The sequence below is a fragment of the Pseudophryne corroboree genome, chromosome 1, assembly GCF_028390025.1.
Source record: "Pseudophryne corroboree isolate aPseCor3 chromosome 1, aPseCor3.hap2, whole genome shotgun sequence".
Taxonomy (NCBI): domain Eukaryota; kingdom Metazoa; phylum Chordata; class Amphibia; order Anura; family Myobatrachidae; genus Pseudophryne; species Pseudophryne corroboree.
This window is the reverse complement of record NC_086444.1, coordinates 512,357,655-512,383,066: the sequence shown is the minus strand read 5'-3', so window position 1 is coordinate 512,383,066 and position 25,412 is coordinate 512,357,655. Positions and strand designations below refer to the sequence as shown.

At 41.9% G+C, this 25,412-nt stretch overlaps 13 non-coding genes across 13 annotated transcripts; all 13 read right to left on the bottom strand.

Moving 5' to 3' along the window:
* Window positions 1-334: 334 nt before the first annotated feature.
* Window positions 335-417, bottom strand: TRNAL-CAG (transfer RNA leucine (anticodon CAG)). Its single transcript has one exon. It is a non-coding gene; the product is annotated as a tRNA-Leu (tRNA).
* Window positions 418-1,856: 1,439 nt separating this feature from the next.
* On the bottom strand, window positions 1,857-1,939 carry TRNAL-CAG (transfer RNA leucine (anticodon CAG)). The gene has a single exon. It is a non-coding gene; the product is annotated as a tRNA-Leu (tRNA).
* A 678-nt stretch (window positions 1,940-2,617) lies between these two features.
* TRNAL-CAG (transfer RNA leucine (anticodon CAG)) lies at window positions 2,618-2,700 on the bottom strand. Its single transcript has one exon. It is a non-coding gene; the product is annotated as a tRNA-Leu (tRNA).
* A 15,596-nt stretch (window positions 2,701-18,296) lies between these two features.
* Window positions 18,297-18,379, bottom strand: TRNAL-CAG (transfer RNA leucine (anticodon CAG)). Its single transcript has one exon. It is a non-coding gene; the product is annotated as a tRNA-Leu (tRNA).
* Window positions 18,380-19,057: 678 nt separating this feature from the next.
* TRNAL-CAG (transfer RNA leucine (anticodon CAG)) lies at window positions 19,058-19,140 on the bottom strand. The gene has a single exon. It is a non-coding gene; the product is annotated as a tRNA-Leu (tRNA).
* A 678-nt stretch (window positions 19,141-19,818) lies between these two features.
* Window positions 19,819-19,901, bottom strand: TRNAL-CAG (transfer RNA leucine (anticodon CAG)). Its single transcript has one exon. It is a non-coding gene; the product is annotated as a tRNA-Leu (tRNA).
* Window positions 19,902-20,579: 678 nt separating this feature from the next.
* Window positions 20,580-20,662, bottom strand: TRNAL-CAG (transfer RNA leucine (anticodon CAG)). Its single transcript has one exon. It is a non-coding gene; the product is annotated as a tRNA-Leu (tRNA).
* A 678-nt stretch (window positions 20,663-21,340) lies between these two features.
* Window positions 21,341-21,423, bottom strand: TRNAL-CAG (transfer RNA leucine (anticodon CAG)). Its single transcript has one exon. It is a non-coding gene; the product is annotated as a tRNA-Leu (tRNA).
* A 678-nt stretch (window positions 21,424-22,101) lies between these two features.
* On the bottom strand, window positions 22,102-22,184 carry TRNAL-CAG (transfer RNA leucine (anticodon CAG)). Its single transcript has one exon. It is a non-coding gene; the product is annotated as a tRNA-Leu (tRNA).
* A 678-nt stretch (window positions 22,185-22,862) lies between these two features.
* Window positions 22,863-22,945, bottom strand: TRNAL-CAG (transfer RNA leucine (anticodon CAG)). The gene has a single exon. It is a non-coding gene; the product is annotated as a tRNA-Leu (tRNA).
* Window positions 22,946-23,623: 678 nt separating this feature from the next.
* On the bottom strand, window positions 23,624-23,706 carry TRNAL-CAG (transfer RNA leucine (anticodon CAG)). Its single transcript has one exon. It is a non-coding gene; the product is annotated as a tRNA-Leu (tRNA).
* Window positions 23,707-24,384: 678 nt separating this feature from the next.
* Window positions 24,385-24,467, bottom strand: TRNAL-CAG (transfer RNA leucine (anticodon CAG)). The gene has a single exon. It is a non-coding gene; the product is annotated as a tRNA-Leu (tRNA).
* A 678-nt stretch (window positions 24,468-25,145) lies between these two features.
* Window positions 25,146-25,228, bottom strand: TRNAL-CAG (transfer RNA leucine (anticodon CAG)). The gene has a single exon. It is a non-coding gene; the product is annotated as a tRNA-Leu (tRNA).
* Between the last annotated feature and the right edge of the window lie 184 nt (window positions 25,229-25,412).

Sequence of the window (25,412 nt, the reverse complement as noted above, 5' to 3'; positions counted from 1 at the left end):
CTGAGAAGAGCAGATTTCTTAAGCCAAAGATATGGAGCCCTCATTCTGAATTTGTGAGATATTTTATTTTGCTACCTCTGTAAATAAAGAATTGTGGATCAAATAATAAATATAATATGATATACACATATGTGGTTGGTTTCAAGCTCTTTTATCCAGGGAGAATACAATCTGATCTTTTATTGCAACATGAGAAATAATGAAATAATTGATGCATTTTTTATGTTGTAAATTGAAAGAGATTTGCAGTGAGTGTTTGTCTAATTCTAAAGGCAATCTTTTCACAAGTAACAAGAAATAGAAACTGTAGAGCAAAGAAGAAAATGAAAAACATTGTCAGAAGTGGGATTTGAACCCACGCCTCCAGAGGAGACTGCGACCTGAACGCAGCGCCTTAGACCGCTCGACCATCCTGACACATGAAACCACCCCTTTTTGAAAAGATGTATATTATGAAATTACCTATATATAGTTACAATGACAATGTTGCTATTAAAACTGTTAATTGAAAAACTAGATATGAATTGCTTTTCCTTTCATTTTAAAGAGGTTTCTAGTTGGCTATACAATAAAAGTAAGTTTTGTTTTCCATGTTCAGGGTTGGAATCCACGTGTCTAGAGTTTGTTCTCTAATGGATTTTAACTCAGCAATGAAATGAAATTTGTGAATCTTGCACAAACTGGCTACTTAATTTAGCTCACGGGTTTGATTGGATGCCATTGTAGTGGACCCCAGTGGGGTTTCTGTTCATGACCATTGGCTGAGAAGAGCAGTTTTCTTAAGCCAAAGATATGGAGCCCTCATTCTGAATTTGTGAGATATTTTATTTTGCTACCTCTGTAAATAAAGAATTGTGGATCAAATAATAAAAATAATATGATATACACATATGTGGTTGGTTTCAAGCTCTTTTATCCAGGGAGAATACAATCTGATCTTTTATTGCAACATGGGAAAAAATGAAATAATTGATGCATTTTTTATGTTGTAAATTGAAAGAGATTTGCAGTGAGTGTTTGTCTAATTCTAAAGTCAATCTTTTCACAAGTAACAAGAAATAGAAACTGTAGAGCAAAGAAGAAAATGAATAACATTGTCAAAAGTGGGATTTGAACCTACGCCTCCAGAGGAGACTGCGACCTGAACGCAGCGCCTTAGACCGCTCGGACTTCCTGACACATGAAACCACAACTTTTTGAAAAGATGTATATTATGAAATAACCCATCTATAGTTACAATGACAATGTTGCTATTAAAACTGTTAATTTAAAAACTAGATATGAATTGCTTTTCCATTCATTTTAAAGAGGTTTCTAGTTGGCTTTACAATAAAAGTAAGTTTTGTTTTCCATGTTCAGGGTTGGAATCCAAGTGTCTAGAGTTTGTTCTCTAATGGATTTTAACTCAGCAATGAAATGAAATTTGTGAATCTTGCACAAACTGGCTACTTAATTTAGCTCATGGGTTTGATTGGATGCCATTGTAGTGGACCCCAGTGGGTTTTCTGTTCATGACCATTGGCTGTGAAGAGCAGTTTTCTTAAGCCAAAGATATGGAGCCCTCATTCTGAATTTGTGAGATATTTTATTTTGCTACCTCTGTAAATAAAGAATTGTGGATCAAATAATAAAAATAATATGATATACACATATGTAGTTGGTTTCAAGCTCTTTTATCCAGGGAGAATACAATCTGATCTTTTATTGCAACATGGGAAATAATGAAATAATTGATGCATTTTTTATGTTGTAAATTGAAAGAGATTGGCAGTGAGTGTTTGTCTAATTCTAAAGGCAATCTTTTCACAAGTTACAAGAAATAGAAACTGTAGAGCAAAGAAGAAAATGAATAACATTGTCAGAAGTGGGATTTGAACCCACGCCTCCAGAGGAGACTGCGACCTGAATGCAGCGCCTTAGACCGCTCGGCCATCCTGACACATGAAACCACTGCTTTTTGAAAAGATGTATATTATGAAATAACCTATCTATAGTTACAATGACAATGTTGCTATTAAAACTGTTAATTGAAAAACTAGATATGAATTGCTTTTCCATTCATTTTAAAGAGGTTTCTAGTTGGCTTTTCAATAAAAGTAAGTTTTGTTTTCCATGTTCAGGGTTGGAATCCAAGTGTCTAGAGTTTGTTCTCTAATGGATTTTAACTCAGCAATGAAATAAAATTTGTGAATCTTGCACAAACTGGCTACTTAATTTAGCTCATGGGTTTGATTGGATGCCATTGTAGTGGACCCCAGTGGGGTTTCTGTTCATGACCATTGGCTGAGAAGAGCAGTTTTCTTAAGCCAAAGATATGGAGCCCTCCTTCTGAATTTGTGAGATATTTTATTTTGCTACCTCTGTAAATAAAGAATTGTGGATCAAATAATAAAAATAATATGATATACACATATGTGGTTGGTTTCAAGCTCTTTTATCCAGGGAGAATACAATGTGATCTTTTATTGCAACATGGGAAATAATGAAATAATTGATGCATTTTTTATGTTGTAAATTGAAAGAGATTTGCAGGGAGTGTTTGTCTAATTCTAAAGGCAATCTTTTCACAAGTAACAAGAAATAGAAACTGTAGAGCAAAGAAGAAAATGAATAACATTGTCAGAAGTGGGATTTGAACCCACGCCTCCAGAGGAGACTGTGACCTGAACGCAGCGCCTTAGACCGCTCGACCATCCTGACACATGAAACCACCCCTTTTTGAAAAGATGTATATTATGAAATTACCTATCTATAGTTACAATGACAATGTTGCTATTAAAACTGTTAAATTAAAAACTAGATATGAATTGCTTTTCCATTCATTTTAAAGAGGTTTCTAATTGGCTTTACAATAAAAGCAAGTTTTGTTTTCCATGTTCAGGGTTGGAATACAAGTGTCTAGAGTTTGTTCTCTAATGGATTTTAACTCAGCAATGAAATGAAATTTGTGAATCTTGCAGAAACTGGCTACTTAATTTAGCTCATGGGTTTGATTGGATGCCATTGTAGTGGACCCCAGTGGGGTTTCTGTTCATGACCATTGGCTGAGAAGAGCAGTTTTCTTAAGCCAAAGATATGGAGCCCTCATTCTGAATTTGTGAGATATTTTATTTTGCTACCTCTGTAAATAAAGAATTGTGGATCAATTAATAAAAATAATATGATATACACATATGTGGTTGGTTTCAAGCTCTTTTATCCAGGGAGAATACAATCCGATCTTTTATTGCAACATGGGAAATAATGAAATAATTGATGCATTTTTTATGTTGTAAATTGAAAGAGATTTGCAGTGAGTGTTTGTCTAATTCTAAAGTCAATCTTTTCACAAGTAACAAGAAATAGAAACTGTAGAGCAAAGAAGAAAATGAATAACATTGTCAGAAGTGGGATTTGACCCCACGCCTCCAGATGAGACTGCGACCTGAACGCAGCGCCTCAGACCGCTCGGCCATCCTGACACATGAAACCACCACTTTTTGAAAAGATGTATATTATGAAATTACCTATCTATAGTTACAATGACAATGTTGCTATTAAAACTGTTAATTTAAAAACTAGATATGAATTGCTTTTCCATTCATTTTAAAGAGGTTTCTAGTTGGCTTTACAATAAAAGTAAGTTTTGTTTTCCATGTTCAGGGTTGGAATCCAAGTGTCTAGAGTTTGTTCTCTAATGGATTTTAACTCAGCAATGAAATGAAATTTGTGAATCTTGCACAAACTGGCTACTTAATTTAGCTCATGGGTTTGATTGGATGCCATTGTAGTGGACCCCAGTGGGTTTTCTGTTCATGACCATTGGCTGTGAAGAGCAGTTTTCTTAAGCCAAAGATATGGAGCCCTCATTCTGAATTTGTGAGATATTTTATTTTGCTACCTCTGTAAATAAAGAATTATGGATCAAATAATAAAAATAATATGATATACACATATGTACAGATGTGTCCACTATTACCTTTCTGAAAAGAGTGCAATGGCAGTAAATTTGGCATGACATGAATTCCTTTTGTTGTTGGGCCATCATGTTGTGCAATGACAATTCATGACAATTCATAGTTTCACCACTGGGTGTCCAGTGCATCACGTAACGTAGCTTTCCACCAACATTGCTGTTAAATAGACACTGTAATCAGGTCGTTCTGATTTATGGCCAGCTTTAGAGTCTAATTGCTAATTGTGTAGGTGTGAAAATCTCAGTATGAGAGGCCTTTGAAGTAGACTCCTTGGTGGGTACAGATTTTATCCTGGCTGGGGGATGTTACTATACAGTATGTTGCTCAGAGCACAGAGGTGAATTAAGTTTAAAGTGAAATTAAATAATAAGTTAAGAAAAACCTTAGTGCTATAGAGTAAAAGAACATATAAGATTTTGCAATGATAAAATATTTCCAAATAAAGGGCCTCATTACGAGTTGATCGCACGAAGCTGCTTTTTGCAGCCCGTATCTCCGCCTATGAGGGTTGTTTCTTCCCCATAGCAAGGCTGCAATCGCTTGTGCAGGCCTGCTATGGTAAAAAATGTTGTGCAGTTTCTAAGTAGGTCTGGACTTAAGCTAGCCATACATCAGACCAACTTTTCTCCAACACTCCAAACTTCCAACCATCCAACTTGTCTGTTCAACTAAAACAGTGCCCCACACATCTCACCAACTTTTTACCAGTGCTCCACACATCTAACCAACTTTTCATCAGACCAACCAACCTTCCAACTTCTGTCCAACTTGAGATGTCACCGAAGTAGGCGGACAGTGCCTTCCTACAGTTCTTCAGTTTTGTTTTGTTTTTTAATTTCAAAACATGCAGAAGTGTCTTTTTTTCAGTGAAACTGGGCTTTTCTTTCACCACCATACATTTATTAGATTTACTTATTTTTATACTGAACTATGGATACCAGCATGGTTGGGCTGCCAAGGCAAATAAATATATATATATATATATATATATATATATACCAGATGTAGATATTCGGCACTCCCAATGTAGTAAAATGTACAGCTTGCCTGGTGCCCTCCTGAGCTTCAAAAAGCAAACATATCACAAACGATAGGCGGCACTCTAGGACTTTTCAATAATCAAGAACATACGTGACCCTGTTCTGCCAGCTTAACGTTTCGGTCATTTTCAATCCGCCACACTTTGCTGGCGGAATCTAATAAAAAAATTTAAAAACATGTTTTTTTTGGTTTTTTTTTTTTGGGTAATAGCATATCTATTTATATTAGAAGGGATTAGGTACTTGGTTTGTCTTTTTTGGAGGCACAAGTATTATTTATATATTTTTAAAAAGATTATTATTATTTTTTTTTGTTCAAATGGAATGGGAAAAACCCGAAAAAAAATTGCGTGGGGTCCCCCCTCCAAAGCATAACCAGCCTCGGGCTCTTCGAGCCGGTCCTGGTTCTAAAAATCCAGGGGAAAAATGGACAGGGGATCCCCCGTATTTTTAAAACCAGCACCGTGCTCTGCGCCTGGTGCTGGTGCAAAAAATACGGGGGACAAAAAGTGTAGGGGTCCCCCGTATTTTTTACACCAGCATCGGGCTCCACTAGCTGGACAGATAATGCCACAGCCGGGGGTCACTTTTATACAGTGCCCTGCGGCCGTGGCATTAAATATCCAACTAGTCACCCCTGGCCGGGGTACCCTGGGGGAGTGGGGACCCCTTCAATCAAGGGGTCCCCCCCCGGCCACCCAAGGGCCAGGGGTGAAGCCCGAGGCTGTCCCCCCCGTCCAAAGGCTGCGGATGGGGGGCTGATAGCCTTGAGAAAATTGAAAGAATATTGTTTTTTCCAGCAGTACTACAAGTCCCAGCAAGCCTCCCCGCAAGCTGGTACTTGGAGAACCACAAGTACCAGCATGCGGGAGAAAAACGGGCCCGCTGGTACCTGTAGTTCTAATGGAAAAAAAATACCCAAATAAAAACAGGAGACACACACCGTGACAGTAAAACTTTATTTCACACATGTCGACACACACATACTTACCAATGTTGACACAAAGCAGTCGGTCCTCTTCTCCAAGTAGAATCCACGGGTACCTGAAAATAAAAGATAATTATACTCACCTGATCCAGGGTCCAGATTATAATCCACGTACTTGGCAAAACAACAAACCGAACACCCGGACCAAACGGACTGAAAGGGGTCCCATGCTGTCACAGAAGTGTCTCTTCAGCCAATCAGGAAGCGCCACTCCGTGGCACTCACCTGATTAGCTCTGTGCGCGTCTGAAGTGACAGAAGGCTGGCGCGGGGGGGGGGGGAATTAGCGGTGCGGGAGCCGGTGCGGGCGGAGGTAGGCTGGCGGATGGGTTGGGGGGGTGAATTAGCGGTGCGGGAGCCGGTGCGGGCGGAGGGAGGCTGGCGGGCGCGGGGGGGGGGGTGAATTACCGGTGCGGGAGCCGGTGCGGGCTGGAGCTGGCCCTGGTGGTGGCGAGGGGGAAGGGGTGCCGCGATCTTGGGGGGGCAGTGACTGCAGGAGGGGAGCAGAGGTGCTGCGATCGTGGGTGATATGCGGGGGGTGCCGCGATCGTGGGTGATATGCGGGGGGGGTGCCGCGATCGCGGGTGATATGCGGGGGGTGCCGCGATCGTGGGTGGGGTGCGGGGGTACCGCGATCATGGGTGGGGTGCGGGGGGTGCAGCGATCGCGGTTGGGGTGCGGGGGTGCCGCGATCGCGGGTGGGGTGCGGGGGCTGCCGACACTCCTGCACTGAGGATACCGCCGGCACAACTGCACTGGGGATACTGCCAGCACTCCGCCGGCATCCGTGATTCTGCTGACCGGAAGTTGGACCCGGTCACATGCTCATTGCCAGGGGTTACATGCTCGTTGCCAGGGGTTACATATGCTTGTTGCTATAGGGGTTACATGCTCAGTGCCAGGGGGTTACATGCTCAGTGCCAGGGGGTTACATGCTCATTCCGGGTAGCGCTGGGTAATGGTCTAGTAATACCTCTAGTATATGTTTCCTAGAAGGCAGCTGCCATTTTTAAAGGGCCATCTTCCATGCTGTCTGCATGGAATCTGCAGCTTCCAGTAGTAGGTAGAGCCTAAGCATCTATTGTGCCGGTGCTGCGCCCCCCCCAGGACTCAGACATCCAGGCTGATCAGGCCCTGGGTCTCATGTTTCTTCACCCGCTTGTATGGCAGACAGAGCACTGAGTGACTTATTATCGAGCACAGCTACAGCACTGGACTGATTTATGCAGACAGACGCAGCCCCCACTTGTATGGCAGACAGAGCACTCAGTGACTTATTATGGCAGCATAGCCCCAGCACTGGACTGATTTGTGGCAGACAGACACAGCACCCATGTGTATGGCACACAGAGCACCCAGTGACTTATTATGGAGCACAGCCACAGCACTGGACTGATTTATGGCAGACAGATGCAGCCCCCACTTGTATGGCAGACAGAGCACCCAGTGACTTATTATGGCAGCATAGCCCAAGCACTGGACTGATTTGTTACAGCACAGGACAACAGCACCGACAGTAGAACCAGCACCCACCCCACGCCACCCTTCCCGCCACCCTCCCACAGACAGACAACAGACATGTCCGTCCTGCTCCCTCTGCAATGCTGGAGTGATAATTGCAGCAAGAAGTGTGGAATAGCATATAGTCCAGATCTCGCGAGAATCCGACAGCGGGATGATGACGTTTTGACTTGTTCCGGGATCTGAGTCTGGAAGGAAAACCCGAGCCGGACTCTGATCCCGGCTCGGATCGGGAAGTTCGGATGGGCTCGGATCTTGTAGATCTGAGCCCGCTCATCCCTACCTACTATAAGTATGAACAGCATTTGATGATGAAAGAGGGAGAGAACGCAGTTATTTTTTTCTCAATTCAGTGTGTAATCCAGAGATTATTATGGGTTCATGAACAAAGCCTAAATTGTCTCAGTTACTGTATTGCTATAACCTATTGCTTCTCTTTAATCCAATGGATATATTATACTTTTCTTTTCTGCTGCTGAATAATGGGGCCTACACACGGGGTATTAGATTGCTCAGATCGCTCAGCACACAGCGCTGCACCAACAATGTGTGCTGAGCGATCTGTCACTGCACGAGTTCTCAATAGAGAAAACACGGGAGATGACTAGATCTTTCACACATGCTTGAACTAACTAGATGGGCGATAGTGAAGCGCGGGGATGCGCATCACTATTGCTATAGTCCACGCACAGAGCAATTTGTGCTGAATTTCTAAGCGATTCACTCAAATCACTTAGAAAAGCAGCCTAAATCGCTACGTGTGTAGGTCCCAGTAGTCAATTTTTCCAGGCACGTCGTATGGGTACAAAGCGGATCGTTGCTGTGCACTGGTTCTAGCGAAGAATCCATTCGCACAGCCGATCGCAAAGAGATTGATAGGAAGAGCGCGATTGTGGGTGTCAACTGACCATTTTCTGGGAGTGTCTGGAAAAACGCAGGCGTGTTGAGGCATTTGCAGGGTGGGTGTCTGATGTCAATTCCGGGCTTGAATAGGCTGAAGGGATCGCTGCGGCTGAGTTAGGTCAGAGCAACTCAGAAACTGCACAAGCTGTTTTTGTACAGGGCGGATGCACACGCGTTCGCACACTTGCAAAGCTAAAGTACACTCCCCTATAGGTGGCGTCTATCTGTTCGCAGCGCTGCAAAAAATAGCTAGCAAGTGAATAGATCTGAATTAGAGAAAAAAACAATCGAGAGAGCGCTATACACATCTGTTGTGGATATTTAAAAAATATTTTTATTTCTATCAATATTCCTTTTCACAATTATACTTAGTGCCGGCCGGCATCACATAAAAAATAAAAAAATTGAGGAAGCGGCCGATGCTATTGAGTAGGCTGGGAAACGCGTCTGTCACCATCTCCATACACAGACTGCAGCGGATCATTATCCATCAGCTGGCTGGCTGAATCACATCCCCAAAGCAGGGAAATGGCTGTGTAACCATCTGCCCATTGACTCCGGATAAGGCCAGGAGTGAAAGTACCGGCCGGGAGGACAAGCGGTCACATTGCGGTTAAAGCGAATAAGATGTCCACTCCAACTAAAAGGCTACCGGTAGGAGCATTAGCCAGGAGGATGACCGCAAATACTGTGACTTCAACAGAGGCATCTATATGGTATGCTTTTCAACATTATTCACAAAAGCAGCTCAAACAACCAAAAGGGAGCTGCTTTCAGCTCAAAATCGCTGGAGGAGAGAGCACCGATACACAGAGCTAGATTAAAGGGGGGGGGGGAGTACGTACCCCGGGCCCCCCTTTCCAAAGGGCCCCCTGCCACACCACAGATCGGATCTCTCTTCCGATCCAATCTGCGGTGCTGGGCTCCCGGCTCACGTCCTCGCTGCATAGGCGGCCGCACAGGTAGGACAGCTGAGCTGAGCGACAGCTCAGCTGTCCAATAATATATGAATGAAGCAGCCAGTCCCTGCAGCCTGCGTGCCCATCCAATGACTGGCTACTTCATTCATACATTATTGGACAGCTGAGCCGTCGCTCAGCTCAGCTGTCCTGTCTGTGTGGCCACTGCTGCAGTGCGGTAGTGCAGGGCAGGTCAGGAGGTCCGCCGTGTGCTGCTTGGGGAGCACATTAAGCTGCTGCATATATATATATATATATATATATTCAGCTGCCTTCTTTTTATTAGAGGCTCCACAGTATTAAGAGCCACAGGCCCCCCATGGTCTTAATCCGGCTCTGCCGATACACATACAGTACGATACACCCTTGTCATTTGTTTTTATTTAAACTCTTTGACAATACTGTATTCTTGCTGATATGGCATAGATATACTATAGATAGTACTTTACATTTTGATTATAATCTCTAATTTTTCATCGACTGTACTTTAGGAGAGTCAAGAAAATAGTAGATGAGCTGACTGCTGATAATGATGAGCTTACTGCCATAGAACTCCGTCGTATTCTGCAAGCTGAGTATGGCCTTGACATCTCCTGTAGTAGCATAAAAAGATGGCGGAGGCAACTTGGTTGGACTTATGCCGGTGCTAGGTACTGTACAGTAAATTGAAATTTCAATTACAATTATAATACAATTTCTATACAGTTTGTATACAGTGCGGTAAACTAATTACATCTCTGAAATCAGCATCTGATTTTTCTTTAACATTATCTTAGTTTGGACGCTCAATTATCCTATTCCCACTGTAAACTGTATCCCATTTTACATTCCTTTCACAGGATGACTCACATGATTAGAGATGTTAACAAGGAAAAGAGAGTTCAACAGGCTCGTCAATGGATTGCTATTGGAGAAAATTTTGACAATGTCATATTTACAGATGAAACTTCTGTAGCACTTGAGAGGTTTGCAAGGAGGTCCTTCCGCAAACGTGGCCATTTATCATTTAAGCCATCTCCAAAGCACCCATTAAAAGTACATGTGTGGGGTGGTATCTCCCGCAGAGGCCCAGGACCAATTTTAATTTTTGAAGGTACATATAAAGTACAGTAGTAATGTACATTACTATGTTGTTTTTCAATATTTTCTATTTAGAACTACTGTCCAGTGACTACTGTAAGTCTATGGACTACGAGAAAAGGATTTACTGGTAGGTATATAAAATCCTGTTTTTTTTATTGTTCTACGTCAGGTATCATGGATAAAACATTCTTCCAGTCCATGATCATTAATGATACTTTAGTGCCGTATGTAAGAAAGTATTGGTCATCTGGACATCGAATGTTCCAGGACAATGATCCAAAACATAGTGCTTCGGCCAAATTCATAGAGGAAAAAGGCATCATTTGGTAACGCACACCACCAGAGTAAGTACAGTTTTGCCCTGTAGACTGATGCTTCCTGTAAAGCATGAAATGCCAAATATTCCATATTTAAATTCTCTCCCTTTATTGACTTTTCACAGATCACAGGACATGAATCCTATCGAGCTAGTGTGGTCTCAAATGAAAAGTTATATTCGTTCTCAATGTAAGCCAAGGACAAAAGAGCAACTGATTGATGGCATCAATACATTTTGGAAAAACGTACTTACATTGGAGACCTGTAATAATTATGTAGACCATTTATTTTCTGTGCTGCCAGTGATTATAGAAAGAAATGGACAAGCCAGCTGCATGTAATTGGAATGGATCATATTGTCGACAAAAAGAAGGTCAACAGTCATTAGGTCGACCAATATTGGTCGACAGGCCATATGTCGACACATCAAAAAAGACAGTACGCAAACGAATAATGCATAGAATTTGCATAAAGGGCCCTTTACCTATCGTACTCATCCTTTCTGCAAATGCTTGAAATATCAAAATTAGACTACCTGCTTAAATTAATTAATTTGTTATATTTTATCTGTAACATGTACTTCACCCTAGTATTACATTTGTTATGCAATCTTGAAAATTGTTTAAAAAAAAAAAGTAGTCACCTCTGCAACACTGTATTTTGTAATTGTGTATGGATTGTACAAAGCATCCAAGTGATTGCATTCAGTTTTGTCTAACTTACAGTATATTTATACTATTTAGTTGGAATTATTTTATCATTGCAAAGTCTTATAATATGTTCCATTACCTTGTAGCACTATTAGGTTTTAATTAACTTATTCTTTAATGTCACTTTAGACTTCATTCACCTCTGTGCTCTGAGTAACAAATAACCCCAATTTTTGCATTAATAAACTGAGGCTCTGAATTGCTAAAAGTTCACTGTTTATTTCAAATTCCAGGACAGCAGCCCTTCCCCCACCCAGAATACACGTTACTGTGCTGTAACTCTATTCCCCAAGGAATCTACTTCAAAGGCCTCTCACACTGAGATTTTCACACCTACACAATTAAGAACTGGACTCTAAAGCTGGCAATACTGTACATCAGAATGACCTGAATACGATCACACACACATAGCGATTTGGGCTGCTTTTCTAATTGATTTGCTGAGTCACTTAGAAATACAGCACAAATCTCTATGTGTGTATGGACTATAGCGATAGTGATGTGCGTCCCTGCATGCTTGAAAGATCTAGTCATCACCCATGTTTTCTCTATTGCAAACACGGGCAGTGACAGATCGCTCAGCACACATCGCTGGTGCAGCTCTGTGTGCTGAGTGATCTTGCTGAGCCCGTGTGATCACCGATATCGCTGGGCAGAAAACAGTCAACATACAGTGGCGTAACTACTGCCCCCGCAGCCCTCGCGGTGGCTTGGGGGCGAGGGGCTGCGGGGGCGCCACTGATTTAGTGCAGACTGACATGCGGACGAGCGTCCGCATGTCAGTCTGCGGTCTCGTTTCCTCCCTGCTGTTAGGAGGGACACAGAGGGCACAGTGCGCGCCTCTCCTGTGTCCCTCCTGGGTCTCCGGCGGCCGCGGGTCTCATAAAGGAAGTGCCGTTCGTGAGCACTTCCTTTATTACAATGACCCGCGGCCGCCGGAGACACAGGAGAGGCGCGCACTGTGCCCTCTGTGTCCCTCCTAACAGCAGGGGAGCGGCGGCGGCTGCGGCGGCGGAGGAGGAAGGGGGGGGGGAAACGACGCACTGAGGGGGCATATCTGGCACTGAGGGGGCATATCTGGCAATGGGGGAATATCTGGCACTGGGGACATTTATGGCACTGGGGGGAATATCTGGCACTGGGGACATTTATGGCACTGGGGGGAATATCTGGCACTGGGGGCATATTTGGCAGGGAGGGGGGGGGAGAGAATATCTGGCACTGGGGACATTTATGGCACTGGGGGGAATATCTGGCACTGGGGCATATGTGGCACGGGGGGGGATATCTGGTACTGGGGCATATGTGGCACTGGGGGGGGCAATATGTGGCACTGGGGGGGAATATCTGGCACGGGGCATATGTGGCACTGGGGGGGAATATCTGGCACTGGGGCATATGTGGCACGGGGGGGGATATCTGGCACTGGGGCATATGTGGCACTGGGGGGGGGGGCAATATGTGGCACTGGGGGGGAATATCTGGCACGGGGCATATGTGGCACTGGGGGGGAATATCTGGCACTGGGGCATATTTTGGCACTGGGGGCAAATGTGGCACTGTGGGGGAATATCTGGCACTGGGGATAATGTGGCACTGGGGAGGTATATGTGTACCTGGCACATGGGGGGGGCTATATTTGGCACTGGGGGCATGTGAGTACCTGGCACCGTGGGGGAATATCTGGCACTGGAGACATATGTGGCACTGGGAGCACAGCCCTAGCAACAAGGACTACCTCCTAGCAACGAGCATGACACCCAGTGCATGAAACCCCTGGCAACAAGCATGACACCCAGTGCATGAAACCCCTGGCAACGAGCATGACACCCAGTGCATGAAACCCCTGGCAACGAGCATGACACCCTGAGCATGAAAACCCCTGGCACCGTGCATGGAACCAAGAGCATAAAACCCCTGGCAACGAGCATGACACCCAGTGCATGAAACCCCTGACAACGAGCAGGTAATTGAAAAGTAATTAGAAGCCTTACTGTAGGACTTAATGTGTAATGGGCATTACGGTGTGTGGCATAATGTATCACGGACATTGCGGTGTGTGTCATAATGTGTCACAGGCATTACGGTGTATGGTATATTATATCGCGGGCATTGTGATATGTGGTATAATGTCTCAGGGTCATTGCAGTGTGTGGCATAATGTATCACGGACATTGCGGTGTGTGTCATAATGTGTCAGGCATTACGGTGTGTGGTATACTATATCACGGGCATTGTGGTATGTGGTATAATGTCTCAGGGTCATTGCAGTGTGGCATAATATATAACGGACATTGCGGTGTGTGGCATAGGGTATAACGGGCATTGCGATGTGTCACAGGCATTACGGTGTATGGTATACTATATCACGGGCATTGTGGTATAATGTCTCAAGGTCATTGCAGTGTGTGGCATAATGTGTCACAGGCATTGTATGTGCTATAATGTATCGGGCATTGCAGTGTGTGGTATAATGTATCACGGACATTGCAGTGTGTGTCATAATGTGTCACAGACATTGTATGTGCTATAATGTATCAGGGGCAGTGCAGTGTGTAGCATAATGTATAACGGGCATTGCGATTCCTGTCATAATGTGTCACAGGCATTACGGTGTGTGGCATAATGTGTCAGGGGCATTATGGTGTGTACATACTGTGTCATGTGCATTATTGTGTGTGGCATACTGTCTAAGGGCCATTGCAGTATGTGGCATAATGTATACTGGGCATTACTATAAGGAGGAAAAATTACAAATAATGTAAGGGGCATGAATCAGGATTATTTTTCTTTCCTGTGGTGGCCAACGTCTGGGCGTGCAGGTTGCAAAACTGGGGTATAAGGTAGTCTTTTCCTGCAATGCCACGCCCATTCCAACGAAACCACGCCCATCCCAACGAATCCACGCCCCCTTTTTTGCTGGCGCGCGCATATTTACCCCTTTATTCCTCCCAATTATGGGGGATGGGGGGGGGGGGGGCGCCGAAGAAGTTTTTGGCTTGGGGGAGATAAATTTCTAGTTACGCCACTGTCAACATAGGTAAGTATGTGTGTGTCGACATGTGTGAAATAAAGTTTTACTGTCACGGTGTGTGTCTCCTGTTTTTATTTGGGTATTTTTTTTCCATTAGAACTACAGGTACCAGCGGGCACGTTTTTCTCCCGCATGCTGCTACTTGTGGTTCTCCAAGTACCAGCTTGCGGGGGAGGCTTGCTGGGACTTGTAGTACTACTGGAAAAAACAATATTCTTTCAATTTTCTCAAGGCTATCAGCCCCCCATCCGCAGCCTTTGGATGGGGGGACAGCATCGGGCTTCACCCCTGGCCCTTGGGTGGCTGGGGGGTGGACCCCTTGATTGAAGGGGTCCCCACTCCCCCAGGGTACCCTGGCCAGGGGTGACTAGTTGGATATTTAATGCCATGGCCGCAGGGCACTGTATAAAAGTGACCCCTGGCTGTGGCATTATCTGTCCAGCTAGTGGAGCCCGATGCTGGTGTAAAAAATACGGGGGACCCCTACTCTTTTTGTCCCCCGTATTTTTTGCACCAGCACCAGGCACAGAGCCCGGTGCTGGTTTTAAAAATACAGGGGATGCCCTGTCCATTTTCCCCCTGGATTTTTAGAACCAGGACTGGCTCGAAGAGCCCGAGGCTGGTTATGCTTTGGAGGGGGGACCCCACGCAATTTTTGGGTTTTTTTTTCCCATCCCATTAAAAAAAAAATATATATATATAATAATAATCTTTTTAAAAATATATAAATAATACTTGTGCCTCCAAAAAAGAGGGCAGTGGGGTGCTGGCAGTGCGGGAGTGCCAGAAGTGTCCACTGTACCATCAACCAAGTGCAAGGAGGACATCTCCCGCACTACTGACACTCCTGCACTGGGGATACTGCCAGCCCTCCTGCACTGATTACACCACCTACACCTCTGCACCGAGGACACTACTGGCACTCCCACATGTATTGGAGATATATTAATACTTCACAATTAGCTGCCACTGCTGATATTCCCGTGTGCCTGATGGATAAATTGCCCTGCACATACAGATGTCCATGTAGCTGCCCACGGTGCTGTTGGTGGCTAGAGGTGGGAGGAGAAGCCACCGGCATCCTTGACTCTGCTGACCGGAAGTCTGACCCGGTCACATGCTCGTGGCCAGGGGTTACATGCTCGTTGCCAGGGGTTACATATGCTTTTTGCCATAGGGGTTATATGCTTAGAGCCAGGGGGTTACATGCTCATTCTGGGTAGCGCTGGGTAATGGTCTAGTAATACCCCTGGCATCTGTCTCCTATAAGGGCCGTCTTCCAATGCGATCTGCATGGAATCTGCAGCTTCCAGTAGTAGGTAGAGCCTAAGCATCTATTGTGCCAGTGCTGCGCCCCCCCAGAACTCAGCTATCCAGGCTGCAGCCTTATGGCTGATCAGGCCCTGGGTCTCATGTTTCTTCACCCACTTGTATGGCAGGCAGAGCACCCAGTGACTTATTATGGAGCACAGCCCAAGCACTGGACTGATTTGTGGCAGACAGGCACAGCACCCACTTGTATGGCAGACAGAGCACCCAGTGATTTATTATGGAGCACAGCCCAAGCACAGGACTGATTTGTGGCAGACAGGCACAGCACCCACTTGTATGGCAGACAGAGCACCCAGTGATTTATTATGGAGCACAGCCCAAGCACAGGACTGATTTGTGGCAGACAGGCACAGCACCCACTTGTATGGCAGACAGAGCACCCAGTGATTTATTATGGAGCACAGCCCAAGCACAGGACTGATTTGTGGCAGACAGGCACAGCACCCACTTGTATGGCAGACAGAGCACCCAGTGACTTATTATGGAGCACAGCCCAAGCACAGGACTGATTTGTGGCAGACAGGCACAGCACCCACTTGTATGGCAGACAGAGCACCCAGTGACTTATTATGGCAACACAGCCTCAGCGCTGGACCGATTTGTGGCAGACAGGTGCAGCACCCACGTGTATGGCACACAGAGCACCCAGTGACTTATTATGGCAACACAGCCTCAGCGCTGGACCGATTTGTGGCAGACAGACGCAGCACCCACTTGTATGGCAGACACTGTCGATCTTCAGACCGGATCCCAGTGAAATATATGTGGTATTGAAATACCAAAAATTCTCTCTACTCACACCTTAACCACCAAACAATTGCAAAAAATGACAAGTATCAATAGTGCCTTTTAGTTAGTATCATAATTTCTATATTGAATCTCTGTGTGGAGTTTGTATGAACTCTTCATCAGCACATTATCAATCACAAGGAAAAAGATTTTTTTAAACATATAGGCAACATTGAGCCAGGTACATGTTGGAAGTTAGTATGAGAGATGTATTTGAAAAATATTAATACTTCACAATTAGCTGCTGCAGCTGATATTCCCGTGTGCATGATGGATAAATTGCCCTGCACATACGGCTCATGGGGGTCATTCTGACCCGATCGCTGCTGCTGACCAGCCGCTGCGGGCCGTGTAGTAATGAGTAGCTCCCGGCCAGCACGCTAAAGCTGCGCTGGCCGGGAGCTACTGCTGAAGTACAAAAGCATCTCCGCTGTGCAATACTTTTGCACTTCTGCAGGGGGGGGCGTAACTGACCTGCGGGGCGGACTGGCCCTGTGCTGGGCATCCCCCGCATGTCTCTGTTCCTGATCGCAGCCCTGCAAAATTTTGCAGGGCTACGATCAACTCGGAATGACACCCCATAGCTGCAATTTTGTTAGCAGATGGGCAAAACCATGGGGGTCATGCAGGCCTGATTGCACGCTAGGTTGTTTTGCTGAGCTGCGATCAGGACATAACTGCGCATGTGTGTGCCCCGCAATACGCAGGCGCGTCGCACAGGTACAAAGTGGATCGTTGCTGAGCAATGGATTTAATGAATAATCCATTCGCACAGACAATCGCAAGGAGATTGACTGGAAGAAAACATTTGTGGATGTCAACTGACCATTTTCTGGGAGTGTTTGGAAAAACGCAGGTGTGTCAATGCGTTTGCAGGGTGGGTGTCTGATGTAAATTCGGGGCAAACACTTTAGCCTGTTCGTGTCCGGAATTGACGTCAGACACCTGCCCTGCAAACGCTTGGACACGCCTGCGTTTTTCCAAACACTCCCAGAAAGCGTTCAGTTGCCACCCACAAATGCCCTCTTCCTGTCAATCTCCTTGCGATCTGCTGTGCGAATCGATTCTTCGTTAAATCCATTGCTCAGCAATGATCCGCTTTGTACCCGTACGACGCACATGCGCATTGAGGTGCATACGCATGTGCAGTTTCGACCTGATCGCACCGCTGTAAAACAACCTAGCGTGCGATCATTTCGGAATGACCCCCATGGTTTTGCCCATTTGCAAATAAAATGCTGCTAGAATCAGGTCTGAACTACTCCCTCTAGAATCTCTTTATCAGACTTTCTGCTTGCTCAGTTTCTGAAAATGCCACCTGCTGTCTGAAAAGTGGTACTGCACTATATTTCAGAGGAGATACACATGGCTTGCCGTCTATATCTTAAGAGGAAATCTTATCTCGTGCCATGAACGGCAGGCCATGATACTTTTTTCAGAAAGGTAATAGTGGACACATCTGTAGTTGGTTTCAAGCTCTTTTATCCAGGGAGAATACAATCTGATCTTTTATTGCAACATGGGAAATAATGAAATAATTGATGCATTTTTTATGTTGTAAATTGAAAGAGATTGGCAGTGAGTGTTTGTCTAATTCTAAAGGCAATCTTTTCACAAGTTACAAGAAATAGAAACTGTAGAGCAAAGAAGAAAATGAATAACATTGTCAGAAGTGGGATTTGAACCCACGCCTCCAGAGGAGACTGCGACCTGAATGCAGCGCCTTAGACCGCTCGGCCATCCTGACACATGAAACCACTGCTTTTTGAAAAGATGTATATTATGAAATAACCTATCTATAGTTACAATGACAATGTTGCTATTAAAACTGTTAATTGAAAAACTAGATATGAATTGCTTTTCCATTCATTTTAAAGAGGGTTCTAGTTGGCTTTTCAATAAAAGTAAGTTTTGTTTTCCATGTTCAGGGTTGGAATCCAAGTGTCTAGAGTTTGTTCTCTAATGGATTTTAACTCAGCAATGAAATAAAATTTGTGAATCTTGCACAAACTGGCTACTTAATTTAGCTCATGGGTTTGATTGGATGCCATTGTAGTGGACCCCAGTGGGGTTTCTGTTCATGACCATTGGCTGAGAAGAGCAGTTTTCTTTAGCCAAAGATATGGAGCCCTCCTTCTGAATTTGTGAGATATTTTATTTTGCTACCTCTGTAAATAAAGAATTGTGGATCAAATAATAAAAATAATATGATATACACATATGTGGTTGGTTTCAAGCTCTTTTATCCAGGGAGAATACAATGTGATCTTTTATTGCAACATGGGAAATAATGAAATAATTGATGCATTTTTTATGTTGTAAATTGAAAGAGATTTGCAGGGAGTGTTTGTCTAATTCTAAAGGCAATCTTTTCACAAGTAACAAGAAATAGAAACTGTAGAGCAAAGAAGAAAATGAATAACATTGTCAGAAGTGGGATTTGAACCCACGCCTCCAGAGGAGACTGTGACCTGAACGCAGCGCCTTAGACCGCTCGACCATCCTGACACATGAAACCACCCCTTTTTGAAAAGATGTATATTATGAAATTACCTATATATAGTTACAATGACAATGTTGCTATTAAAACTGTTAAATTAAAAACTAGATATGAATTGCTTTTCCATTCATTTTAAAGAGGTTTCTAATTGGCTTTACAATAAAAGTAAGTTTTGTTTTCCATGTTCAGGGTTGGAATACAAGTGTCTAGAGTTTGTTCTCTAATGGATTTTAACTCAGCAATGAAATGAAATTTGTGAATCTTGCAGAAACTGGCTACTTAATTTAGCTCATGGGTTTGATTGGATGCCATTGTAGTGGACCCCAGTGGGGTTTCTGTTCATGACCATTGGCTGAGAAGAGCAGTTTTCTTAAGCCAAAGATATGGAGCCCTCATTCTGAATTTGTGAGATATTTTATTTTGCTACCTCTGTAAATAAAGAATTGTGGTTCAATTAATAAAAATAATATGATATACACATATGTGGTTGGTTTCAAGCTCTTTTATCCAGGGAGAATACAATCTGATCTTTTATTGCAACATGGGAAATAATGAAATAATTGATGCATTTTTTATGTTGTAAATTGAAAGAGATTTGCAGTGAGTGTTTGTCTAATTCTAAAGTCAATCTTTTCACAAGTAACAAGAAATAGAAACTGTAGAGCAAAGAAGAAAATGAATAACATTGTCAGAAGTGGGATTTGAACCCACGCCTCCAGAGGAGACTGCGACCTGAACGCAGCGCCTTAGACCGCTCGGCCATCCTGACACATGAAACCACCCCTTTTTGAAAAGATGTATATTATGAAATAACCCATCTATAGTTACAATGACAATGTTGCTATTAAAACTGTTAATTTAAAAACTAGATATGAATTGCTTTTCCATTCATTTTAAAGAGGTTTCTAGTTGGCTTTACAATAAAAGTAAGTTTTGTTTTCCATGTTCAGGGTTGGAATCCAAGTGTCTAGAGTTTGTTCTCTAATGGATTTTAACTCAGCAATGAAATGAAATTTGTGAATCTTGCACAAACTGGCTACTTAATTTAGCTCATGGGTTTGATTGGATGCCATTGTAGTGGACCCCAGTGGGTTTTCTGTTCATGACCATTGGCTGAGAAGAGCAGTTTTCTTAAGCCAAAGATATGGAGCCCTCATTCTGAATTTGTGAGATATTTTATTTTGCTACCTCTGTAAATAAAGAATTATGGATCAAATAATAAAATTAATATGATATACACATATGTGGTTGGTTTCAAGCTCTTTTATCCAGGGAGAATACAATATGATCTTTTATTGCAACATGGGAAATAATGAAATAATTAATGCATTTTTTATGTTGTAAATTGAAAGAGATTTGCAGTGAGTGTTTGTCTAATTCTAAAGTCAATCTTTTCACAAGTAACAAGAAATAGAAACTGTAGAGCAAAGAAGAAAATGAATAACATTGTCAGAAGTGGGATTTGAACCCACGCCTCCAGAGGAGACTGCGACCTGAACGCAGCGCCTTAGACCACTCAGCCATCCTGACACATGAAACCACTGCTTTTTTAAAAGATGTATATTATGAAATAACCTATATATAGTTACAATGACAATGTTGCTATTAAAACTGTTAAATTAAAAACTAGATATGAATTGCTTTTCCATTCATTTTAAAGAGGTTTCTAATTGGCTTTACAATAAAAGTAAGTTTTGTTTTCCATGTTCAGGGTTGGCATACAAGTGTCTAGAGTTTGTTCTCTAATGGATTTGAACTCAGCAATGAAATGAAATTTGTGAATCTTGCAGAAACTGGCTACTTAATTTAGCTCATGGGTTTGATTGGATGCCATTGTAGTGGACCCCAGTGGGGTTTCTGTTCATGACCATTGGCTGAGAAGAGCAGTTTTCTTAAGCCAAAGATATGGAGCCCTCATTCTGAATTTGTGAGATATTTTATTTTGCTACCTCTGTAAATAAAGAATTGTGGATCAATTAATAAAAATAATATGATATACACATATGTGGTTGGTTTCAAGCTCTTTTATCCAGGGAGAATACAATCTGATCTTTTATTGCAACATGGGAAATAATGAAATAATTGATGCATTTTTTATGTTGTAAATTGAAAGAGATTTGCAGTGAGTGTTTGTCTAATTCTAAAGTCAATCTTTTCACAAGTAACAAGAAATAGAAACTGTAGAGCAAAGAAGAAAATGAATAACATTGTCAGAAGTGGGATTTGAACCCACGCCTCCAGAGGAGACTGCGACCTGAACGCAGCGCCTTAGACCGCTCGGCCATCCTGACACATGAAACCACCCCTTTTTGAAAAGATGTATATTATGAAATAACCCATCTATAGTTACAATGACAATGTTGCTATTAAAACTGTTAATTTAAAAACTAGATATGAATTGCTTTTCCATTCATTTTAAAGAGGTTTCTAGTTGGCTTTACAATAAAAGTAAGTTTTGTTTTCCATGTTCAGGGTTGGAATCCAAGTGTCTAGAGTTTGTTCTCTAATGGATTTTAACTCAGCAATGAAATGAAATTTGTGAATCTTGCACAAACTGGCTACTTAATTTAGCTCATGGGTTTGATTGGATGCCATTGTAGTGGACCCCAGTGGGTTTTCTGTTCATGACCATTGGCTGAGAAGAGCAGTTTTCTTAAGCCAAAGATATGGAGCCCTCATTCTGAATTTGTGAGATATTTTATTTTGCTACCTCTGTAAATAAAGAATGATGGATCAAATAATAAAATTAATATGATATACACATATGTGGTTGGTTTCAAGCTCTTTTATCCAGGGAGAATACAATATGATCTTTTATTGCAACATGGGAAATAATGAAATAATTAATGCATTTTTTATGTTGTAAATTGAAAGAGATTTGCAGTGAGTGTTTGTCTAATTCTAAAGTCAATCTTTTCACAAGTAACAAGAAATAGAAACTGTAGAGCAAAGAAGAAAATGAATAACATTGTCAGAAGTGGGATTTGAACCCACGCCTCCAGAGGAGACTGCGACCTGAACGCAGCGCCTTAGACCACTCAGCCATCCTGACACATGAAACCACTGCTTTTTTAAAAGATGTATATTATGAAATAACCTATATATAGTTACAATGACAATGTTGCTATTAAAACTGTTAAATTAAAAACTAGATATGAATTGCTTTTCCATTCATTTTAAAGAGGTTTCTAATTGGCTTTACAATAAAAGTAAGTTTTGTTTTCCATGTTCAGGGTTGGCATACAAGTGTCTAGAGTTTGTTCTCTAATGGATTTGAACTCAGCAATGAAATGAAATTTGTGAATCTTGCAGAAACTGGCTACTTAATTTAGCTCATGGGTTTGATTGGATGCCATTGTAGTGGACCCCAGTGGGGTTTCTGTTCATGACCATTGGCTGAGAAGAGCAGTTTTCTTAAGCCAAAGATATGGAGCCCTCATTCTGAATTTGTGAGATATTTTATTTTGCTACCTCTGTAAATAAAGAATTGTGGATCAATTAATAAAAATAATATGATATACACATATGTGGTTGGTTTCAAGCTCTTTTATCCAGGGAGAATACAATCTGATCTTTTATTGCAACATGGGAAATAATGAAATAATTGATGCATTTTTTATGTTGTAAATTGAAAGAGATTTGCAGTGAGTGTTTGTCTAATTCTAAAGTCAATCTTTTCACAAGTAACAAGAAATAGAAACTGTAGAGCAAAGAAGAAAATGAATAACATTGTCAGAAGTGGGATTTGAACCCACGCCTCCAGAGGAGACTGCGACCTGAACGCAGCGCCTTAGACCACTCGGCCATCCTGACACATGAAACCACTGCTTTTTTAAAAGATGTATATTATGAAATAACCTATATATAGTTACAATGACAATGTTGCTATTAAAACTGTTAAATTAAAAACTAGATATGAATTGCTTTTCCATTCATTTTAAAGAGGTTTCTAATTGGCTTTACAATAAAAGTAAGTTTTGTTTTCCATGTTCAGGGTTGGCATACAAGTGTCTAGAGTTTGTTCTCTAATGGATTTGAACTCAGCAATGAAATGAAATTTGTGAATCTTGCAGAAACTGGCTACTTAATTTAGCTCATGGGTTTGATTGGATGCCATTGTAGTGGACCCCAGTGGGGTTTCTGTTCATGACCATTGGCTGAGAAGAGCAGTTTTCTTAAGCCAAAGATATGGAGCCCTCATTCTGAATTTGTGAGATATTTTATTTTGCTACCTCTGTAAATAAAGAATTGTGGATCAATTAATAAAAATAATATGATATACACATATGTGGTTGGTTTCAAGCTCTTTTATCCAGGGAGAATACAATCTGATCTTTTATTGCAACATGGGAAATAATGAAATAATTGATGCATTTTTTATGTTGTAAATTGAAAGAGATTTGCAGTGAGTGTTTGTCTAATTCTAAAGTCAATCTTTTCACAAGTAACAAGAAATAGAAACTGTAGAGCAAAGAAGAAAATGAATAATATTGTCAGAAGTGGGATTTGAACCCACGCCTCCAGAGGAGACTGCGACCTGAACGCAGCGCCTTAGACCGCTCGGCCATCCTGACACATGAAACCACCCCTTTTTGAAAAGATGTATATTATGAAATAACCCATCTATAGTTACAATGACAATGTTGCTATTAAAACTGTTAATTTAAAAACTAGATATGAATTGCTTTTCCATTCATTTTAAAGAGGTTTCTAGTTGGCTTTACAATAAAAGTAAGTTTTGTTTTCCATGTTCAGGGTTGGAATCCAAGTGTCTAGAGTTTGTTCTCTAATGGATTTTAACTCAGCAATGAAATGAAATTTGTGAATCTTGCACAAACTGGCTACTTAATTTAGCTCATGGGTTTGATTGGATGCCATTGTAGTGGACCCCAGTGGGTTTTCTGTTCATGACCATTGGCTGAGAAGAGCAGTTTTCTTAAGCCAAAGATATGGAGCCCTCATTCTGAATTTGTGAGATATTTTATTTTGCTACCTCTGTAAATAAAGAATTATGGATCAAATAATAAAATTAATATGATATACACATATGTGGTTGGTTTCAAGCTCTTTTATCCAGGGAGAATACAATATGATCTTTTATTGCAACATGGGAAATAATGAAATAATTGATGCATTTTTTATGTTGTAAATTGAAAGAGATTTGCAGTGAGTGTTTGTCTAATTCTAAAGTCAATCTTTTCACAAGTAACAAGAAATAGAAACTGTAGAGCAAAGAAGAAAATGAATAACATTGTCAGAAGTGGGATTTGAACCCACGCCTCCAGAGGAGACTGCGACCTGAACGCAGCGCCTTAGACCACTCGGCCATCCTGACACATGAAACCACTGCTTTTTGAAAAGATGTATATTATGAAATAACCTATATATAGTTACAATGACAATGTTGCTATTAAAACTGTTAAATTAAAAACTAGATATGAATTGCTTTTCCATTCATTTTAAAGAGGTTTCTAATTGGCTTTACAATAAAAGTAAGTTTTGTTTTCCATGTTCAGGGTTGGCATACAAGTGTCTAGAGTTTGTTCTCTAATGGATTTGAACTCAGCAATGAAATGAAATTTGTGAATCTTGCAGAAACTGGCTACTTAATTTAGCTCATGGGTTTGATTGGATGCCATTGTAGTGGACCCCAGTGGGGTTTCTGTTCATGACCATTGGCTGAGAAGAGCAGTTTTCTTAAGCCAAAGATATGGAGCCCTCATTCTGAATTTGTGAGATATTTTATTTTGCTACCTCTGTAAATAAAGAATTGTGGATCAATTAATAAAAATAATATGATATACACATATGTGGTTGGTTTCAAGCTCTTTTATCCAGGGAGAATACAATCTGATCTTTTATTGCAACATGGGAAATAATGAAATAATTGATGCATTTTTTATGTTGTAAATTGAAAGAGATTTGCAGTGAGTGTTTGTCTAATTCTAAAGTCAATCTTTTCACAAGTAACAAGAAATAGAAACTGTAGAGCAAAGAAGAAAATGAATAACATTGTCAGAAGTGGGATTTGAACCCACGCCTCCAGAGGAGACTGCGACCTGAACGCAGCGCCTTAGACCGCTCGGCCATCCTGACACATGAAACCACAACTTTTTGAAAAGATGTATATTATGAAATAACCCATCTATAGTTACAATGACAATGTTGCTATTAAAACTGTTAATTTAAAAACTAGATATGAATTGCTTTTCCATTCATTTTAAAGAGGTTTCTAGTTGGCTTTACAATAAAAGTAAGTTTTGTTTTCCATGTTCAGGGT